This window comes from Ambystoma mexicanum, chromosome 5q (genome assembly GCF_040938575.1).
Source record: "Ambystoma mexicanum isolate Mex_15411 chromosome 5q, UKY_AmexF1_1, whole genome shotgun sequence".
In the NCBI taxonomy this organism is placed as follows: domain Eukaryota; kingdom Metazoa; phylum Chordata; class Amphibia; order Caudata; family Ambystomatidae; genus Ambystoma; species Ambystoma mexicanum.
This window is the reverse complement of record NC_090933.1, coordinates 496620029-496640205: the sequence shown is the minus strand read 5'-3', so window position 1 is coordinate 496640205 and position 20177 is coordinate 496620029.

Genomic DNA, 20177 nt, shown 5'->3' with positions numbered 1-20177 from the left:
CATGACAATTTCATACGGGGAGAGCCCAGTTCTTGCCTGTACTGACGTGCACATGCACAATAGCGCTAATGGTAATGCGTCCACCCAACTCAACTTGCTTCCTGCACATATCCTACTGAGCTTAGACTTTAAGATTCCGTTGTGACGGTCAATAAGACAGGCCGACATCAGATGTCTGGAACAATGGAATCGCTTATTGATCTGGAGACCTGCGCAAATCTGTAATATTACTGCGCCCACAAAGTGTGGACCGTTGTCTGACCATATGACACGGGGCAGGCCAAAACGGGAAAAGTATTCCTTTAACATTACTTTTGCCGTGCTCATTGCAGTGCAGTCTTTTAAGGGATATGCTTCCACCCATTTGCTGAATGCACATATTATCACTAGGACATATTTCAAGTTTTGGCATCTCTCCATCTCTATGAAATCAAAATAGATTACCTCAAAAGTCATAGAGGGAGTGCCAAAATTTCCGGTTGGAGTCACTGTTCCCTTTCCTACATTGTGTTTTAAGCAAGTGATGCAGTTCTGGACCAACCTTTCTGCATTCTTTTTTATGTTTACATTCTCCCATACCGTAGCTAGGTGCTGGATTATTTTCTTGGCACAAATGTGGGTAGGGCTGTGAGCCATTGTGACCATTGCAATTACATAGGAATTTGGCAACATCCAGTTTTTAGTTCCCTTGTCCACCCAACAACCCTCCAAATCTAATTCAGCAGAGCCCTCAGCCCACCCTTGTATCTCATCAGCAGTAGCTTCGGCCTGCATTTCTTTGACAGTGGCAATCCCATCTTCTATCATGCAAGGCACTTCCTCAGACTGTACTGTCATCATTTTGGTATTTAAATCAGTGGCAGTTTGTTTCGCAATTCTGTCTGCAAATGCGTTTCCCTCTCCCACTTTACATGTCACTTTTTTATGCGCCTCGAATTTCACTATTGCTAGGTGCTTTGGAAACGTGAGTGCAGACAGCAATCGTACAATCAAAGGGCCATGTTGGATTCTGGCCCCATGTGATATCTAGAAAGCCCTCTCAGCCCAGAGTCGGCCAAAGTTATGAACCACGCCAAAGGAGTACTGGCTATCAGTATATATGTTCACGTTCAAATTCTCAGAAATCTCACAGGCTCTGGTCAAGGCTATTATTTCTGCTGCTTGCGCCGAGTTGTAGGGGACTCTTTTGCTTTCTACATTGCTCTCTAGAGTAGTGATAGCGTAGGACGGCAGTTGATGTGCCATCAGGTGATTTAAAACAAGAGCCGTCACAAAATAACTTTCCATCTGGCTCTTTCTGTGAGGTGTCACTTAAATCAACTCTTCCCTTCGTTTCTTCCTCAGTAACCATTAAACAATCATGGGGAGGTGATTTGTTGTCACCAAGTTCTTCCGTGGGTAGTGGCATTAATTCTGCAGGATTCAAGGCGCTACATCTCATAATTTGGATATGGGGCACGAATAGGATGATTTCATATCTAGTCAGTCTAGCAGAGGTGAGGTGTTGCGTCTGTGTTCTATTTAATAGAACGTCTATGGCATGTGGCACCATCAAAATTAAAGTGTGCCCCAGTACCATCCCTTCCGTTTGTTTCACTGACGCAGCAGCCGCTGCAACAGCTCACAAACATCGTGGCAGTGCACGCGCTACAGGGTCCAGCGCAGAAGAAAAATAGCCGCATGGCCTATTTCTTCCACCTTGTTCCTGTGTCAAAACAACCAATGCACATCCTTCACTTTCGCATACACAGAGTCTAAAAATCTTCTCATAATTTGGTGTGCCCAAAACTGGAGCAGAACATAATGCAGTTTTGAACAACTCAAATGCTCTCTGACATTCTTCATTCCACTGCAAAGGCATCACAGCATCCTTTTTCGTCAATACCACCATTGGTTTCACAATTGACGCAGTTTCCAATCCACTGCCGGCAATAAGAAGCCATGCATATTATGGCTCTGACTCCTTTCTGTGTTTTTGGAATAGGCATACCAGAAATGCTCTCTATTCGCTCTGGCGTTAGTCTTCTCCCTTCTTTCGAAAGTAAGTAACCCAAATAAGCCACTTCCTTTCGACAATACTGACATTTTTTCAAGCTGGCTTTGTGGCCATGCGCTGCTAAGTGTGTTAATAGTAAAATGGTACTTTCTTTACAAATCTCCTCTGTGTCTGCAGCGACCAACAGATCGTCTATATATTGTAGAAATTCACAACCTGTTGGTAGCTCTAGCATATCTAGTTGTTCCTTTAATGTCCTACTGTAAATACTAGGACTTTCTGTGTATCCTTGTGGAATGCGCGTGAATGTGAATGACCGTCCTCCTAAAGTGAACGCAAACAAGTATCTACTGTCCTTGTTCACTGGAATGCTAAAAAAAGCATTATTTAAGTCAATCACGCTAAAGTATTCTGCCGATGCAGGTATCATTGTCAAAATCGTAGTGACGTCTGGCACTAAGGGAAATTGAGGGTCAACTACCTTGTTTAACGCACGCAGATCAATTATGAAACGATAGGGTACCTCATTATCTCCTTTCTTATATACCGGAAGAATGGGGCTGTTACAGGTACTACCTGTAATTTCCTCAATTACTCCCAATCTTACCAAATCTGAAACAATACTTTTCAATCCTTTCTCTCCGTCAGCTGAAATTTTATACTGTGGAATACGCGGCAACGTGATTCCTTCTTTCAAAATTATTTTTACTGGCTCTATCTTTAAACATCCCACATCATTGTCATTCATTGCCCATATACAGGTTGGCACCTTACTCAACTCTCCTGGCAAGGGTTTAGACAAGAATTCAGATACCGGTGCATTCTGTGGCCAAATTGTCAATCTGGAGTGCAATGAATAACTGCACCTAGTTTTTTCAATAAATTCAATCCCATGAGATTTTCCCCACAATTTTCTGTTAAGAAAAATGGACAATGCTCAGTGAATGGACCTATCGTTACTGGGATTGATTGGGACACTGGATTAATTACTGGTGTACCTGCGAACCCTACAAAAATATTCTTTTGCCCTGACAGTGGTATATCTGGAACCAAGTGATGGTCTATTGAACACTTTTGCGCTCCTGTATCTACAAGAAAACGGTGCTCTTTATCCCCGACTCTCATCTCTACATAGAGTCCTTTCCGATTCACGAGAATAGACACTGGTTCCGACCCCTGTCTTGGGTTGTCCTATTGAGGGAATAGCACATCGTCCGATGTGTAATCACTGCTATTACTGTAATACGCATTTAGTTGCGTATCAAAAATGTTCCCATCCCTTCCTCTAGCTGCCCCATTCTGGGTACTCCCATGTTGTTGGTTACCCTGGCCCTGATTCTGGTTGGTAGTGTTCTGATGGTAAGCTTGATTCTGACCTCCTTGGTTACTTTGGTGCTGCTGCATATTATTCCTATTCGTTCCATTTGCTCCTGGGTGCCCCGGTGCTGTCTTCTCTGACCACCCCCATTTCTATTTTGCAAATGTGGGCATTGCGCTCTCCAGTGTCCTTCCTCTTTGCAATATGCACACTGATTCTGTCCCAACGGCCCTCCATGCATATTTGAATTACTCCTTCATTGTGCGTTTCCACTCCCTCTATTGTGTCCCGCTACTTGCTGAAGTAGCACTCTTGTCTTCAATAAGCATGCTCTCAAATCCTCCCCCACCATTTTTAACAATAATAATTAATCAACAATTGCCTTTTGCGTCCTTCCCTTCCCAACCTCCTTGCTTCTATACCCAGGTGTGGAAAACATTTCAGCATATTCATTATCAAGTTCATTTATAAGCGCAAAAAGTCCATATACATGTTCCCTTATTTCTTCCTCTCTTTCTCTACAACATGCTAATGCATTTAAATCTAACAATCGTTGTGGCGGTAATTTCCCAATTAACTGTTTCCATCTTCCTACTAAATATTCACCCATGCATTCCAACACTACCGGTCTTTCATTGCTTCTTCGGAAATCATACATCGAGTCCAATGCTGCCGTCCCATCGTTCCCTTCTATATACATCTCTGCTTGTACTTGCAACTCCCGCTTTCTTTCCTTGCTGATCGCACTACGGGTCACTCTTGTGCATCCACTTTGTGCATTCCCGTCTCTCGCCCCCATAGTTTCAAGTTCCTTCACGGGTCGGACGGACGGGACTGTGTCTGTTTCTAGGGCAAGAGGTGCGGATGGGATAACAGGAACGGGAAGTGAGTGTTGCGATACTGGCTGGCTAATAGGAGGTGCTAAGTGTGCAGTCTGTGGCTGTGTCCGGGTGTCCCCTCCAGGGATTTGAACAATTGGGAGGGGCGCGGGGGTTTGAGCAACAGGAGGGGGCTGGACAGCGGTTGTTTTACTTTCTGGTCTTGGACCCCGCTTTGTATTGGTCAACATTTTTTCTTTTAAATCATCTGCTATATGCAATTCTCGTTGTGGGTATATTCTTTCTATGTTCAACTGTTCGCGTCTACCTATCCTTCTCAGACTCTCAGTCCACTCCTCCTCCTCCTTTTCTTCCGCTATTTTAGTTTTTGATTTATGCCTGCGCGTATGTTTCTCTCTACTTCTCCAATGAAATATAGATTCCCTTCTCCAGTCCCTACGGATATCTAATGCATGTGGGACGTGCTTTTTTTCTTATCAATACCTTTTCCAAGTTATCTATTCTCTCCATCTCAAAACTCCCATTGATTGCCACTGAAAATCTTCTTGGTTTCTGGTGTGCTTATGCCAAATCTCACAGAACATTATCGCACCCACACCATACTTCACATACATCGCATACGCCGGCGTTCCCCCAGGTGGCGCAACGTGGCCAATTTCCAAAGATTGTCTACCACAGCGGAAAAACCCTGCTAGGGAGGACAATACCCCAGGCATGTTTTAACCTTACCGTCGGCTAATAAACCTTACACTGGGCGTTTGATTTTGCAAAGTCAACTCTCAACCAATATCAGGGCTATTTCGAATCGGGGTACGACTCACCTGATAAGTCAAATTGTCTTCCAAGACACAATTTGTACGTATACTGATGCAACCAATGACGTTGTGTCTGCGTATCTTGGCTCTGCCTCGTTTCGGGACCCTTGCCTCCTTGTTCTCTCGCCGAGCACGTCGATCAGGGGTCAGATGTGTGCAGTTCTGCAAAGGAGTCTCTCATCCCGTATACAGGGTGCGCCGGACACCTTTTGATCCCGGCTTGATCGTCCCATCCTCGCCGTTCTCTCCGCCTTTCTTATTTTACAACGTACATGATGGAACAAGTGGAGAAGTGTCCCTATTCGGGCGCCATCTTGAAGGGGCCCAAAGGGGACCCTCGCGTAGTGGAACAAGGCAAATCACCACACACAAACTGATACGCCAGACACAAGGTTGTATTCCCAAAAGCTAGGGTTTATTGCAAAGCAAATAGTCTCAGTTGGCCACCTCGGTCTCATGCCCCGTGACGTGTGTCTCCAGACCTCGAGGGACACAAGAGAGCAAATAACGTAGATCAGTTACATATATACAAAATGGACATCCTGCAATCAGTCATGACATGTTCATTACGCCCATTGTACAGTTTCTTTGAACTGGGTCTGATGATTGACAATTTTGACGAATATGACACCTTCGAACATCTTTTTTATCAACAATATGCAACATTGCGAGTCTGGAGACATATTTCTTTGTTGAACAGAACACAGCGCTTCTGTTCTTGCGAGCAAGCTGCTTACGGGGGAAGAGTCGCATTCCAGGCCTTGCTATCTCCTATTTGCTATTCGTGTCCTGGGAGTCAGCACGCTCTGCGGGGGCTTAGGAAAGGGGGGCTGTAAGAAAAGCATAATTCAAGCCTTTAGCTGTTTCTTTCTAGCATTTCTACCATATTAACGAGACTAGCTGGCATCAGTGAACTGATTAAATGCTGTGGTGCTCTTCCAAGGCTACATGCGGGAGGGGATTGGGCATTCCTCTCTGGGGCTGCCTACGTTATGTTTCAACGAATAACTCCCGGCCTCACGGCCTTGCTCTTTCGCTTTGAACAACAAAGTAATCAGTGAAGCAGAATAAGCAGAATAAGCTTTCTTCTAAGCAGTTTTGAACAAAAAGCAATGAGCAAACGTTAGAGAACAAAATGGCGATTCTAGTTACATCAAAAAATGGCCGCACATTGGTCAAACTTATGAGTCTGTATTTCTGACATTCAGTACATGAGACGGTTGGTCTTCGGCCAATATGATACATTGCCATTAATCGTGTGGTATCTATTTTCCTAGACTGACAGCTGAATTGATTACTGTCCCCTTAAATTTGCATGCCTTACCAGGGGGGGAGGCTTTATTTTAAAGGTTTTATGTGGAGCCCTTCCTCTCATACGGTTGGGTTGGCATTGTGCATCTTCCTTCATTTATGCTTAGGATATGGTCTTGACCAGACACAGCACTATGGGTGAAATGATAACTCCCCAAAAACCTCAGTTAACCGAGGTGCCAGCTGCTAGTGCCCATAGGAGAAAACATCTCAATAAAACCAAGCTAAGTGTCTCTCAGGAAGCTATCCGAGGAATATCACCATAGGAGGCTAGCAAGCAGGATGAGGACGGGGGAAAGATGAGCCAAATACTCCGGATGTCAGTATTGAGATACCACCTTCAGGGATAGTCACTCCATCTCCGACTCATTCCACCAATGGTGAAGAATGCAGTACTCCCCCAATGGAAAGTTTGGGACCTAATAAGGATCACTCTCCCGAACCTGAGCTGTTGTCTGCCCAATGGCAACGAGCAAAGGAAAGAATAGCTGGTGATCTGTTTTCATGCAGAAACTATCATGACTTTGCGTTAGGGCTTGACTTATTGGACAAAGCTGCAACTCTGATATGCCCCATTGTGATAGATATTCATGTCAAACAGAAACTTCGGGGGCCGTTGATATGATTACTGCTGATTGCCAAACTTCTGTGCAGGACTCTGACCTTACAGTAATTGAGGATAAAAGTAGTCAAACTGAGCCTGATGCCTCTAATGTCTTGAAGTCTTTGCCCCCTGAAAATGAATTACAGCACTATTTCATCGCTTCACCATCGTTGTCTGCTACACCCACTGATGAACATGCTCAGGGAAGGTTGTGGACTTGGGCCCATCCTTATGCCCTGAAGACCTCAAGGCTTGCATTAAAACTAAAAGTACCCCCTTTGGAACTTCTCGCCTTTGTAAATCTGATATGCCGTATATTGCAGACAAGCCACTGAGAGAATTGGTCATGTAGTCAAGTCATCTTATTACCATCTTCAAGGTCGGAACCCAGAGAGGTCCTTAGAAATAAGGTAATGGCCTGACGTTGTGATAAAAAAGGGCAAGGGATTGTCATGAGTGTGGAACTGAAATTTGTGCAGAGGATTAAGTTAGACAAGGAGTGAACGCAAACTAACAAAGACTGTGTAATAATTGGCTGTGGCCATAGCAATCTTCCCTTTTTTCTGGCATATTGTAATCATTTTCTTAATGTGCCTTCTGATTTGAAAATGATTGTGGGTCATATATAATCTGCCTTCTCATATGTTGTGTCATTCTTCTTGTCTGTTGTATGTTTGTATTTGTGCGCACTGAGGCATCTGGGCATGAACCATCTTGTGTACTTTTCCATGGTGCTTGCAGCAGCTTTTCCATACTGCCACATGAGGCACTGGCCATGTTCTCTTCCTGCACCACTTCCAGCTTGCCCTCATGTCCCACCACAGCTCTAATTTCCATTGCCTCTGTGAGAGCCTCCCCCCAAAGGTCCTGACTGCCCTGCCTTCATGGGGCCTACACCACTGGCTCAAACCCAGTTGTATCCTCTACCAGACATTCTGTTCCCTGTCTTATGTTCAGGATGGCTCCTATAAAGTCCCATCCTACATTTCTGCTCCTATTGTTTTTTGTGAGGCCCCCCAATGCCTCTACCTCCCCCACTGACTCTGAATCCTGGCAATGCCGTGTGGCCCGTGATCCAGTGCCAACAAATGCTGTTGTCCTTGTGAATCATGGAGGAAGTCCTCTCCTTCGCAGAGGAGAAAAGCAGCAATTCCTCCTCTCTTCCCAGATCCTCCTCTTTCCAGAATTGTGAACAGATAATTCGTTCTTAATCCAGCATGTTAGAAAAAGAAAGAAAACACTAGATAACCAGAGATCAGAAAATTAGAGAACCAGATATCAGACAATAGAAAACCACACAACAGTATTCCCAATAACCTACAGATAGGCAGAATGACAAAACAACACAATAAATACAACAAACATGTTGGGAGATTATGACAAGAATTGAAAAAAGGGGGAAACTGAGTTTAGGTAATCACATTTTTTAAATGTTTTCTTGGGAAAGTAACAGGTAGAGGAACGTTATTTTTTGGTTTTTAACATCTTATCAGGGCAAATAATGGAATTGGGAAACAGACAAGAGGGAAGTGAAGAGGATATTTTCTTTTTTATCAGGGTGAAACTATCTAGTAAACTTTGTGACAAATCAAAAGTATTTGCACCTTCTACCCACAGAGTAGCATCCCCCTGTGAGGCTAAGGAGATGAACCCACTAAGCAAGACCCTCCCTAGGGGTCGAGACAAGTGGGACATCACTGGGAGTGACTCCCCTCTAAGCAACAAGGTCTTGCATTCCCATGTGGAACTCCCTACACAATCAACAATATCTGCTTATTTGAGATTACCTTTAATACCAAGCAATGTGCCTTCCTTTCTAGTCACTTCAGGCAATGGTAGGTCAAATACGAAACATGATGGAAAATGGAACACCCCTTCAAACTCTGATGTGTATGTAACTGGGACGACCCGATTGAGAAGGAAGCACAAGAGCCATCTGCAGGGGAAGCCTCCGACCTAGTTACGCCTTGGAAGGGTGGAGCAGTGTAACACCACGGAGCCCACGGCTGTCAGCAAGGAAGAGAATGCCAGCAGAGAATGCGGTACGAGCGCAGGCAAACATGCTGTCAGGGCGGAGTCCAGGAGACCCTTCTTTGTGGTGGCGTGAACACAGGAAGTCCATGGTGGGCAAGGAGCCCGATCAATAATGCTGAATGCAAGCGAAACTTAAAGAACAAAGCCTCCCTTTGTCAGTGTGATGCCGAACAAGCAGACTAATGAGACGTCTGGAGCGACTTTGCGGTGAAGTCAATAAAGCGGAGACAGAGCCACAAGGAAGTCACTGAATTCTGGCACCAGGTCCCCTAAACTTAACCCCAAGGAACGAAGATATTGTGGTAGAGCGCGAAAGGGGGAGTCAACCGGACTACAAGTCAAATGTGAAAATAATTACAATATTAAACAGGAGGTACTGAGAAAACACAAATATGTATGTTGGGAACCACCCAAAACTTAGCATTTTTTCCCCCTTTTGAGAAAGTCTAATCTGTGTGTGTTGTATTGTGCTGTGCCCACAACTTGACTGTGTGCGCTCCCTTGCTTTCTAGTCACATGCTTTCCCTTGCATCTTAGGTACCCGCATCCTGTTCCATTCCCCCACCTGCATTTCCCTTCCTTCCTCTTGCATCTCAGCCCATCCCTCTTCAATCTATTGTGTACTATTCTGACACTGTCTCGTGCTCCACTGTTTTTCTGGCATTACTTTGCATTACCTGCATTTTTCCTTTAGGTTCTTGTTGTGTTCTGTCCCTTGTTGACTGTATTGACTTTGTGTTTGCTCTCTAAGGTTCCTGATATTGTGTTGCTATCCACGGTTTGTGGCATCACATTGCAATTGCCTGCATTCTTCACGTCTAGGTTCCCTGCTGACTTCTGAGTTTAACCTTTGGTCCTGTAGTGCATCTGCTTTCTTACTTCCAGCTTCCCTGTTGTACTTTGTGCTTTGTCTTGGTTCTGTACTACATCTGCCTTCTCTACTTCCAGGTTCCTGTTGTGCTCTTTTCTTTCTGATGCCTCTGATGTGTAGGTCTGTTGTTCTTGTTATTTGTTGTGCCCCCCTCCCTTTCATGTCCCCCCCCATCTCCACCCTGTCTGCCCGGGCTCCCCTCTCCCTACCCTCCCCTCTTTCCTCCCTGCACCGCCTATGATGCTCTCTGTCTCACCTATCTTTTTTAACTGCTTTTCTATCAACTATCCTATCCCTCTCACTAAGAAAGTCTGAAAGAAGCTCAAAAGTGCCATCCTGGTCTCCAACCCAAGCCTTCCTATCGCTGGTACCTATACCTATACCAGTGCTTCCTCGAGACAGACCTTAGTGACATACTCTTTGTCGTTCCCTCTCCAGGCCTACGGACCCCCAATATGGTCCCTGTTCTCTCTCCTTTTTCCTCTTCTCCCATTAATGGTGGCACCCGGTGGGAGGCCCTTCCACTCCCCTAAGACCATAATTATTGTCTACTCAAATGGCACTGCCTTGGTCCAGGGCCCTCAGGCCAATCTCCTCCTCTTTGATAGACACTTCCCACACCTTACCAACTTACTTTCCTCTCCTTCTATCCTTTCTTACCCCTCTCTGACTCCTCTGTCGCCTCTTCAGCACCCCCTGCTGCTTCTCTGGCTACCCTGTTGCCTCCCTCCTCTGCCACCCCTCTGGCACTTTCTTCTCCCTCTCTGACTACCCTGCCTTCGCTTCCTTCCTCCTCTGCCCATCCTCGGGCACCTCCAGCACTTCCGCTGGGTGTACCTCTGGCCTGCACCCCTCACTGAAAGTCCTTCAAATGTGGCAAACTGCTCCACATCGCTACTCTCAACTCTCGTTCTGCTGTCAGACACTCCTCTGGCATCTGCTGTCTCCTGGAAAAGCTTGATATGGATGCACTTTGTCTCACCGAGACTTGTTTCACGGCCAGCCCTGTCATGAGTTTTGACACTCTCCTTCCCGATGGCTGCAAGATCCTCTCTGAAACCAGAACCAACAGTCTCGGTGGGGGTATAGCCTTGATTTGGAGTGGATCCCTGCTTCTATCATTCCAATGCAGCACCATTCCTCCTTTGAATGCGTCGTCTGCAAGCTTTCTATCTCTCCTGGCCTCTCTCTCACAGTGGCCACTATCTACAGGCCTCCTGGCCATGTAGCCCTCTTCCTCTCTGAGTGGGCTGACCTCTCCTCCCTGCTCTTTGCCCCTATCTCTCAACTTCTCCTCCTCAGAGACTTGAACATCCACCTGGATGCTGCCAACCCTTCTTCAGGACTCTTTTGCAACCTCTCTCTCTCTCTCTCTCTATATATATATATATATATATATATATATATATATTCTTCCTTCTGGCCCGACTCACTCTGCAGGGCACATCCTGGATTTTCTGATCTCCTCATACCTCCCCTTCTCTAACCCTTCACCACTCCTCTCTCTTAGAGTGAACATGTTCTCCTCTTTTTTTTTTCTTCTTTCTTTTTTATTTGTATATGGTTCTATCATGAATCTTTACAAAGAAGAAACAAAATCTCGGAGAGAGATCACAAGTTATACAACCCAAAGAAAACACACATAACACAAATCGAGCAACCTAAAAAGCAGAAAAAAAATTCAAAATACATAAATTAATCTAAAATAATCTAAAATAAGGTATGATTTCACCATTTACCTGTTGCTAGTACAAAGAGCATTATTCCATTATTTTACAGAGTTTTAGAGCTCGAACAACCGATGTTGTTAGGGCAACATTATAACCAGAAACTGGATAATCCCAAAAATACTCTGCTATAATCCCTTCTTCTCGAGATACAAATCTACCAAACAACCTCTTTCGAACTGCCCATGTTCCCTCACACTCCATCAATAAATGCCTTACAGTTCTCCTTTCTTCCCACCTCTCTCTCTCTCTCTCTCTCTCTCTCTCTCTCTCTCTCTCTCTCTCTCTCTCTCTCTCTCTCTCTCTCTCTCTCCCCCTGTCAGGGTGCCCAGGTCCTAGGCGCAGGAGCGACGTGGTACCAACCACCCCCTCAATGGTCTCAGTGCCTGCAAGTCAAAGCTTACACAGGCCTCTTTAACCAGAGCGGGGAAGGAGGGTTAGGATCTCGATGAGTGGATAGGTAGAGGGATTTTAGGGTATCCGGATTGAGGGTGAGGGAGAGATTATGGATGGGAATGGGGATTTTAGGGTAAACGATGACTGCACACTTTCCTCAAACTGGCTGAAGGTTCTGTTTACACACCTTCACATGTAAAGGTGTTTCCCTTCACATTTCCCTTCAGAACAAACATGTACGTGCTCCCATGAACACGAAGACTAAACATAATAGAATTAACATCAAACAATTGTTGGCAAGAGCCCATTGCAGTTTCATGAGCACAGTCACATGCACTAGCACACTTAGCTTTTTGCTTCAGTCTTTTTAGTCCTGTCCTGCAAAGGCTGTCGAGTCCTGTGCCACGTCCTTGCAATCTGAAGTCCAGGTTCAAATCAGGTTCAAACTAAAAGAAAACAAAGGACAAGCATTAGCATATGCTTTTTAGCTCTGTCGGTCTCTCACTCCCCTTCACTCGTACAACACGCAATCAGCACTTAGTGTGCTCCAAGAATCTCAAGTTGCTATGGGTGCGCTGCCGCGCGTGGCTTGCTAATTCCAGGTTTTGCGGTTTTGCCAAAACGCGGTCTTTCTTTAGACCGGGGTTTTACGGTTTGCCCAAACACGGTCTTTCTTCAGACCGGGTGCCTTAAGTCATACTTTTCCGTCTCATGCGCCTTTCCGGCGTATTCTCCGCGAGACGAATGTAAATAAAATTATAAACACTCTCTTTCTTGACTTTCACACATGCGCCAATATGACTTCCGTGAACCCGCCCACTTAGCTTCTACGTGGTGCGCAGGGGCTCTGAAGGGGTCGGGAAATGCCCCCTGCGCTTCCCCTAAGGGTCTCAGGAACTGCTTGAGCTGAGCGGTACTTATCTTTTCTCTGCGAGGGGCCGGATCGCTGTTCCAGAGGCACTGGGCCCCTCGCGTGTGGATTCCGGGGAGCTGCTGGGCTCATATCCTCACTCCTCAGCTTCTCAAGCACAAGCCCTGTGCCTTGGGGCTTGCGCATGCGCATTCGTCGCGCGCAACACCCAGCGCGGCTTCCCATTGGCTCGCGGGGCCGCGAAGCCTGCTGGGTATTGTAGTTCCGGCGGGCTGAACGCTGGATTAGTCTGCAGAAAGGGCACAACAGCCCTTTAAAGTACGGGAACCCTCTGGATCTGGGTTTCTTCATGGTCCCTGGCCCCGCAGCCCCAATAGTACTTGGCCTAAGGCCAGCCTTACCCCTGACACTCTCTCTCTCTCTCTCTCTCTCTTCCCCATATGTCAAGCCGACTCCAGCACTGCCACCTGCCTTCTCGGTCATCCGACCCATGAAGTATGTGTCAGTTGTGGCTTTTGCTGCTACTTTCTGTCCTACTCCTGCACATTTGGCTGACTCACACCCTGACACAACCCTCCCTAACCTTCATCTCTCTATCTCTAACACTTTGGATTTCCTTGCCCCTGTCATGAGGATCCGCTTGAAGCTCATATCCAAGTGCAACTCTTGGTATGATTCCGACCTCGCCGTCCTTAGACGCAAATGTAGGGCGGCAGAGAGGAAGTGAAGGGCATCAGGCGCATCCCCTGACAAACTGGCCTGCTGCCTGCTCCAAAGGCAATACAGATTCTCTGTCCTCTCTAAGGAAAGAGCCTACATCCAAGCCTGCATCTCTACGGCATCTAACAACTTGGCCGAACTTTTCAAAATATGCAGGGAGCTGGCCAATCCTGCTGAAGTCTCTACCTGTCCTGTCCCTCCCATGCCCTCTGCATGGCCTTGACCTCTCATTTCACTACTAAAACACAGGACATCCTGTCCACTCTCTCTTCCTCTACCTCCCCTTCCTCCTCTTCTACCAATCCTGACCTGTCTGAGGCTGTCTCTTTTCCTCCTTCCTCCTCCTTTCCCCTGTTCATCCCTGACAATCTTTCTAGACAAATCCGATCCATGAAAGTCTTGTCTAAGCAGGTTCTCCCCTGCTCATCCAGAACAATCAAGGACCACACTGACACCCTTGCTCCAGTCTTGGCCGATTTCTGCAATCACTCCTTTGTCACTGGAACTTTCCCCTCCCCCTTAAGCACTCTCCTGTACACCCCCTTCTAAAGAAGCACTCAGCCAATCCTTCCTCTCAAGCTATCGCCCGATCTCCATCACTCCTTTCCTGGGCAAACTCTTGGAAAAGCTGGCCATCTCCCAGCTTAATCTGCATACTGAATCTGTTGGTTGCCTCCATGGCCCCCAGTCAGGCTTCAAAGCTGTCAGAAGCATGGAAACTGCTCTCCAGAACACCTGTGAAGACTTGCTCTCCAATCTTGACTCTAATCTCCCTTCTGCCCTTATTCTCCTCGATCTATCCTCTGCTTTTGACAAGGTCAGCCATGCCATCCTGCTGAATCATTTTCACGACAACCTTGGTATTACTGATCAGGTCCTGGCCTGGTTGACCTCCTTTCTCACCGACCGACCCTCTCAGGTCCAACTGGGGTCTTTCCTCTCTTCTATCTTTCTCTCTACTTGCAGTGTTCCCCAGGGGTCTAACGTCTCTCCCTGGCTCTTCAACCACTAACTGGCACCTCTTGCCCACCGCATCACTACTTTCTGGTCCAATTTTCAATGCTATGCGGATGACAATCAGCTCTCTTTCAGGCTCTCCTCAGCCACATCTACTTCTTCTCTCATACCAGACTGTCTGGGCGCAATACAGGAATGGTGTGCTGCCAATGATGTCTGCCTTAATGCCGGTAAGACTGAGATTCTCCTGAATGGGACACCCACTCTATCCTTTCCTCTCTTGTTCTGACGCCCACTCTTCCTGCTCCTTCCTGTGAGGATAAGAACCTTGGTGTCCTTTTCAAATCCACCCTCCTTCTCCCCTCACATCTTTCACGTCTCTAAGAATTCAAACTATCAGCTGCACCTCCTCAGAGGTATTCTTCCTTTTCTCACTTTCCACCAGAAGTTCACTGTCTCCAGAGCTCTGGTCCTCTCTAGGCAGGACTATTGCAAGAACCTCTTTCTAAATCTTCCTGCCTCTACGCTTTGACCTTTACAACTTATCCAGAACAGGACTGCAAGACTTGTCCTTGGTCTCAAGCCTAGGGATCGTATCTCTCCAGCTCTGAAATCTCTTCACTGGCTCCCTGTGACTGCAAGGATCAAGTTCAAGACACTCTGCATCATCCACAAGGCTTTCTGGGTCCTGGGATCGCTCTACCTCCAACTTTCTCTTCCAAAATGTCTTCCTTCTTGAGCTCTCTGCTCAACCACCTCCAAGTCTCTGAGGGTCAGACGCTCCAAGCAGAGAGTTGGGGGCAGATCTATCTCCCCGGCTGGGGCCTCCCTCTGGAACAGCCTCCCTGCCTCTCTCAAACTTGAGCAGACCTCAAACTTCTGTTTCCAAAAGCAACTGAAAGCCTTGCTTTTTGCTTCTGCTTTCTCTCTTCCTCTCCCCTGCTGGTGCACCTCACTGCTCCGCACACTGGTCACCTGGTCACCCTCTGAACTCAGGACCAGGCTCCTGCATGTCCAGTTGCCCTTGCACTGCCTCCAGGCTCCCCAGCATTTAAGGGTGTGTATCTGCAACCCTACATTCCCTTCTCTCTCCACTTATGAGCCACTCGCTGTCTGCACTTGTGAGTTAACTGCACTTTCCCCTTCCCCTCCCCACTGGCACTTCTCCCCTTCCTTCTTCCCCGCACTTGTGCAATCTGAATGACACAAGGCCTAGTAAGATCGTTATTTTGTCCTCCCTTTGTTTCCCCCTCCTTGTCTTGCCGCACCTAGAAACACTTGTTTGTAGGTGTGTTATACATGCCAAATTGTGTTATATATTATATCATACCCAGGAAATTGACAAGTAGCATATTTGCCAAACATTGGAATGCATTAGGAAAACACTTTGCAAATCACTTTGAATTGAGTTTGAGCACCAACTACAGAGTTATAAAAAGCTAGGAAAGGGGGAACCGGTGGAGAGGCCCGCGGGTGGTGGTACCACACCATTGAGAGAGACAATAAAAACGCAAAAGGGACAGACCTCAATGCATCGATACAGCAGGAGTACAAATAAAGAAAGTGTTACAAAAGATTATATACAGAAGCGCAATCAGAAGGACCTCAAAGTTATAAAAAGATCTTGCAACCCTTAAGAGACACAACATAGAGATGTGTACCATGAGCTCCAGGAGCTCATGAGAGAGATTCAGTGAGGCCAGACCAATATTACCCATTGACTTATTTCTAAATGCTGAGATAACCAAGAGTTGCTGTGCAGAGAGATCCCTGAAGGAAAGCCCAAGATGGTAGGCCAAAGGGAATGCGCCAGATGTTATATAGGCTGACAATCTTTAATTAATACTTTTGAGTGAAACGGTCAGATAGGAATAGATTAATGGACTGTGGCCATTTTGTTTGGACATCTGACAGCAGACGAGCACCCTTATTTAGTTCTGTTATGTAGGGACCAGTCCTGTAGCAATACGGCCAGTTAGGCAGTTATTTCTTATTATTCCAAATAAAATAGCTTTACCATGTCCAACATGTGTCAGACTCCTTCTTCTGGTCCTCCACAACTACCACAACGCAAACAAAGAAAGACAAAAACACCAAATAGAGAAATAGAGAAACAAACATATCTGCAAACAGAACCAAGTTACAAAAAACAATCTCCAAAGTACCAAAAGTGGCCAAGAGTCTGCCAAAAACCTCCAAATGTGAGCCCTTCCTGTATCACAACTTCTTTGGCAGCATAGCAAAGCTCTCAATCCTCAAAAAGCTCACAAAGGAAGAGGTAGTGAAATGGGCCTTTTGGAGAACATCATACTTCCTTTGGAGATCTGAGGGTTCTGATTGCCTGAACAAACTCCACGAATAAGCCAGAGATTCAAACTTAATTCCCTCATTGGGCCCAGAATCGACATAAGAGACACAGGAACCATCAGCGATTTTGACGTGATATTCAACAGCACTTGCAAGCCCGGGCAAATCCTCTCAAAAAGATTTGAGGGTTCAGCGGCTCCCATTTTAGGATGTTTTTCCAAGCTTATTCATAAGCCATGTTCATTCATCAATGTGAAAAAGCATAGTTCTGCTTATATATAGAATATTGAAGGTGACAAGGACAATCCATGACCATATAGAGGCCCATACCAAGCACCTCTGCGTACTTAAGTACTGTGGTTTCTGAGAGAGTCAAAGTGTATCTTGCCTGTGAGTCAATATTTGTGTACATTCACTTCTGTCTCATGCCCATCCTCTACATTTTGGCTGGCTTGCGGGCTGGCTGAGGGGCCCATTATTGCTGATCATTGGGCTCACTGGAGTTCTGCTTTGATAGCTTGGGTACTGAAAGCTTCCATCCCTGGTCCTCAGTTCTGAGAGGTGGCCTTACTGTGGAGTAAAGCACTGTACAGAGTGTGGCATAGCCCATGTCAACAGCCAAAGCATAGTAACATAACATGAAAGAAGTGAGCCAGTCTTTCACTGCATGCAATTACCCTCACTTGGTGCATGGGGGCAATGTTTTCTTACTCATAGAACTTTCCCTTCCCAGAGTGTGCCCCAGGGCCCTTTCACAGTCTTGTGGTGATCTAAATCCCTTTTTTTGATGCAACTTTATTTATTTATTTTGGCATTTGCAAAGCGCGGTAGACCCGAAGACATTGAGGCGCCAGATCCAGTTACAGAAAAATGAAACGTACAGTAGATGCATAAAACTTGTTACATTGGGACATGAAATGACATATAAAATTATTTAGGTAATTAGGTAACAGTTTGCAGAGGTGGATATTGTTTTTTTAATTTAAATTCATAAAGCACACAAAACAGCCCTTAGGCATCGTGGCGCTGTTACCCTAAGCTTACTTAGTTGCTGGTCACAGAGAGTTAAGAGCTGACTCTAGGTTGCAAGTCTGAAGCAACGAGCCACGTTTTTAGGTGCTTGCGGAACGCCCAGTTAGAATGTTCTGATCTTAAAGATGGTGGGAGAGCATTCCAATTCTGTGCCGCAAAGACTGGGAAACTGCAACCTCCTGATCGTTGCTGTTTAAACCTTGGGACGATGAGGTGATGTGTGTAGATGGAACTGATAGGGCTGGTTGACTGTGTGATATTATATTTGCTAGACAAGTACCGTAGCGCAGTGTTGGTGATGCATTTGTGCATGATGGCAAGTGTTTTGAAAAGTATACGCTCGCGGATTGGAAGCCAATGCACCTTCTTTCTGGCTGAGGAGATATGGGCCTCATTACAAGGTTGGAGGTAGCCTTGCCGGTAAAACCGGTAAAACCAGCAAGGCTACCCCCAAACTTGCAAGAAAGTCTGGCACCCGCAAATGGGCAATTACCGGGGCATTCCGGCCATGCCAGACCCGGTAATTGCCCTTTCGCGGGTGCCGGAATCGGGTGATCCCCATTCCCATTTGAGCCCCATAGGGCTCAATGATAATGGGGATGCCTGTAGCACCGGCACTGTCCATAACGGTGCCTGTACTACAGGCATGCTGTGCTCGCGGGTGCCTTTCATTCCGCCAGGTCAGACCTGGTGGAATGAAAGGCACCCGCGAGCACAACTCTGAGTTTGCTGGTCCGGATACAACGGTACCGGTAAGCTTACTGATACCGTTGTATCTGGACCGGCAAACTCGTAATGAGGCCCATGGTCAGGGCAGCACATAGTGCATTGTTCTAAAGGATCTGCAACTTGTTGATGTTGCGGACACTACTACCAGCAAATAAGGAGTTGCAATAATCAAGTCTGGACCCATTAAGCGCTCTGGCAATGGTGGTGCAACTGTCCGGGGAGAGGAAATGCCTGCAGGCATTGATTAGCTTCGTGGTGTAGGCCACTGAGGAAGCAATTGCATTTACCTGCTTTGACAATGACAAATTGGAGTCAAGGTGTACCCCGAGGGTTCTGACTTGCTGTAAAACTGGGATGGAGAGACCATCGATGATGAACTATTTGTAGGCTCCATTGAGTTTATTCAGCAGGGAATGTGAGCCAACTAGGACAAGCTCAGTTTTCTCATGATTAAGGCACAGTGAGAGATGTGCCATCCATGCTCGGATTATTTGGTAGATGGCTTCCAGTAACTTGGAGTCAGTTCTATAGTCTCTTGAGATGGGTAGAATAATCTGGGTATCGCCTGCATAGTTTTTGTAGGAGTGGGCGAGACAGGAGCCCTGTGGTACACCACATGTGACTGGGGCAGGCGGGGCTGAGGCCAGTGAGGAAAACACTCTCATAGATCTGTTAGAGAAGAAGGATGAGATCCAGGCAATTGCTTTTGGTGGATAGGTACCGAAATGTCGCTCTCATTTGTGCGCCACCGCAGGCACTGCAACTTTGGGGCACACAAAATAACAACTCCCACTACTGCGCCCAGCCAAAGCAGAGGTTGCAGGGGTGTCCCCTGCTGTACTTGGGCACAGTAACAGGATTCAGGGTTGCAGGGGACAAGAAAGTAAAAAAAGAAAAAAAGAAAAGAAAAGCACCCTGCTGGGTCAGCTCTAAACCATGTTAGTGGGAGGAACTGACACTTCAGGAATAGCGGGGTGTAGGCGGCGCACACAGAAGTGTGCCGCCATTAAGGTAAGGGGGCTTGGGTGGGGGAGCAGGGGGGGTCAGAAAGGGAAATGCGGGCTGGGGATGCAGGCACAGTAATCTATCTGATCACTGTGCTGCACCGTAATTGCAGCCGAGATTTTTCATCTGCGCAGTTACGGGCGGCGCCGGTGATCAGATAGATTCCTGTTGGTGAAAAGTGCACTGCTGAGGACAGATGTAGGCAGAGGATTTGGTTATCAACCAAATCGAAATCAGCTGAGAGGTCTAGTAGGAAAAGGAGAGCAAGTTTTCCTGCGTCTTTGAATTCGTCCAACTGATTTTTTAAGTCAAAAAGCACATATTCCATGCCATGTCCAGGCCGGAATCCTGATTGACGAAGACCCAAGAAGTTGTTGTTCTCCAAGTAAGTTTGGATTTGTAGATAAGCAGCTCTGTCCAGTATTTTGAGGAGGAATGGCACAGCAGTAATGGGGGGGAGGGTAGTTGTGGGGGTATTAGGGTCTAGTGTTGTTTTTTTTTAACAAGTGTAGGGCTCAAGCATCTTTCAAGTTAGGCGGAACTGAGCTGGAGGTAAAAGAAGAGTTAATGAGCGAAAAGATGAATGAAGCGAGTGCTTCAGCACAGTCTTTGATGTCGGTACTGGGGCAGATGTCCCCCTCGGCA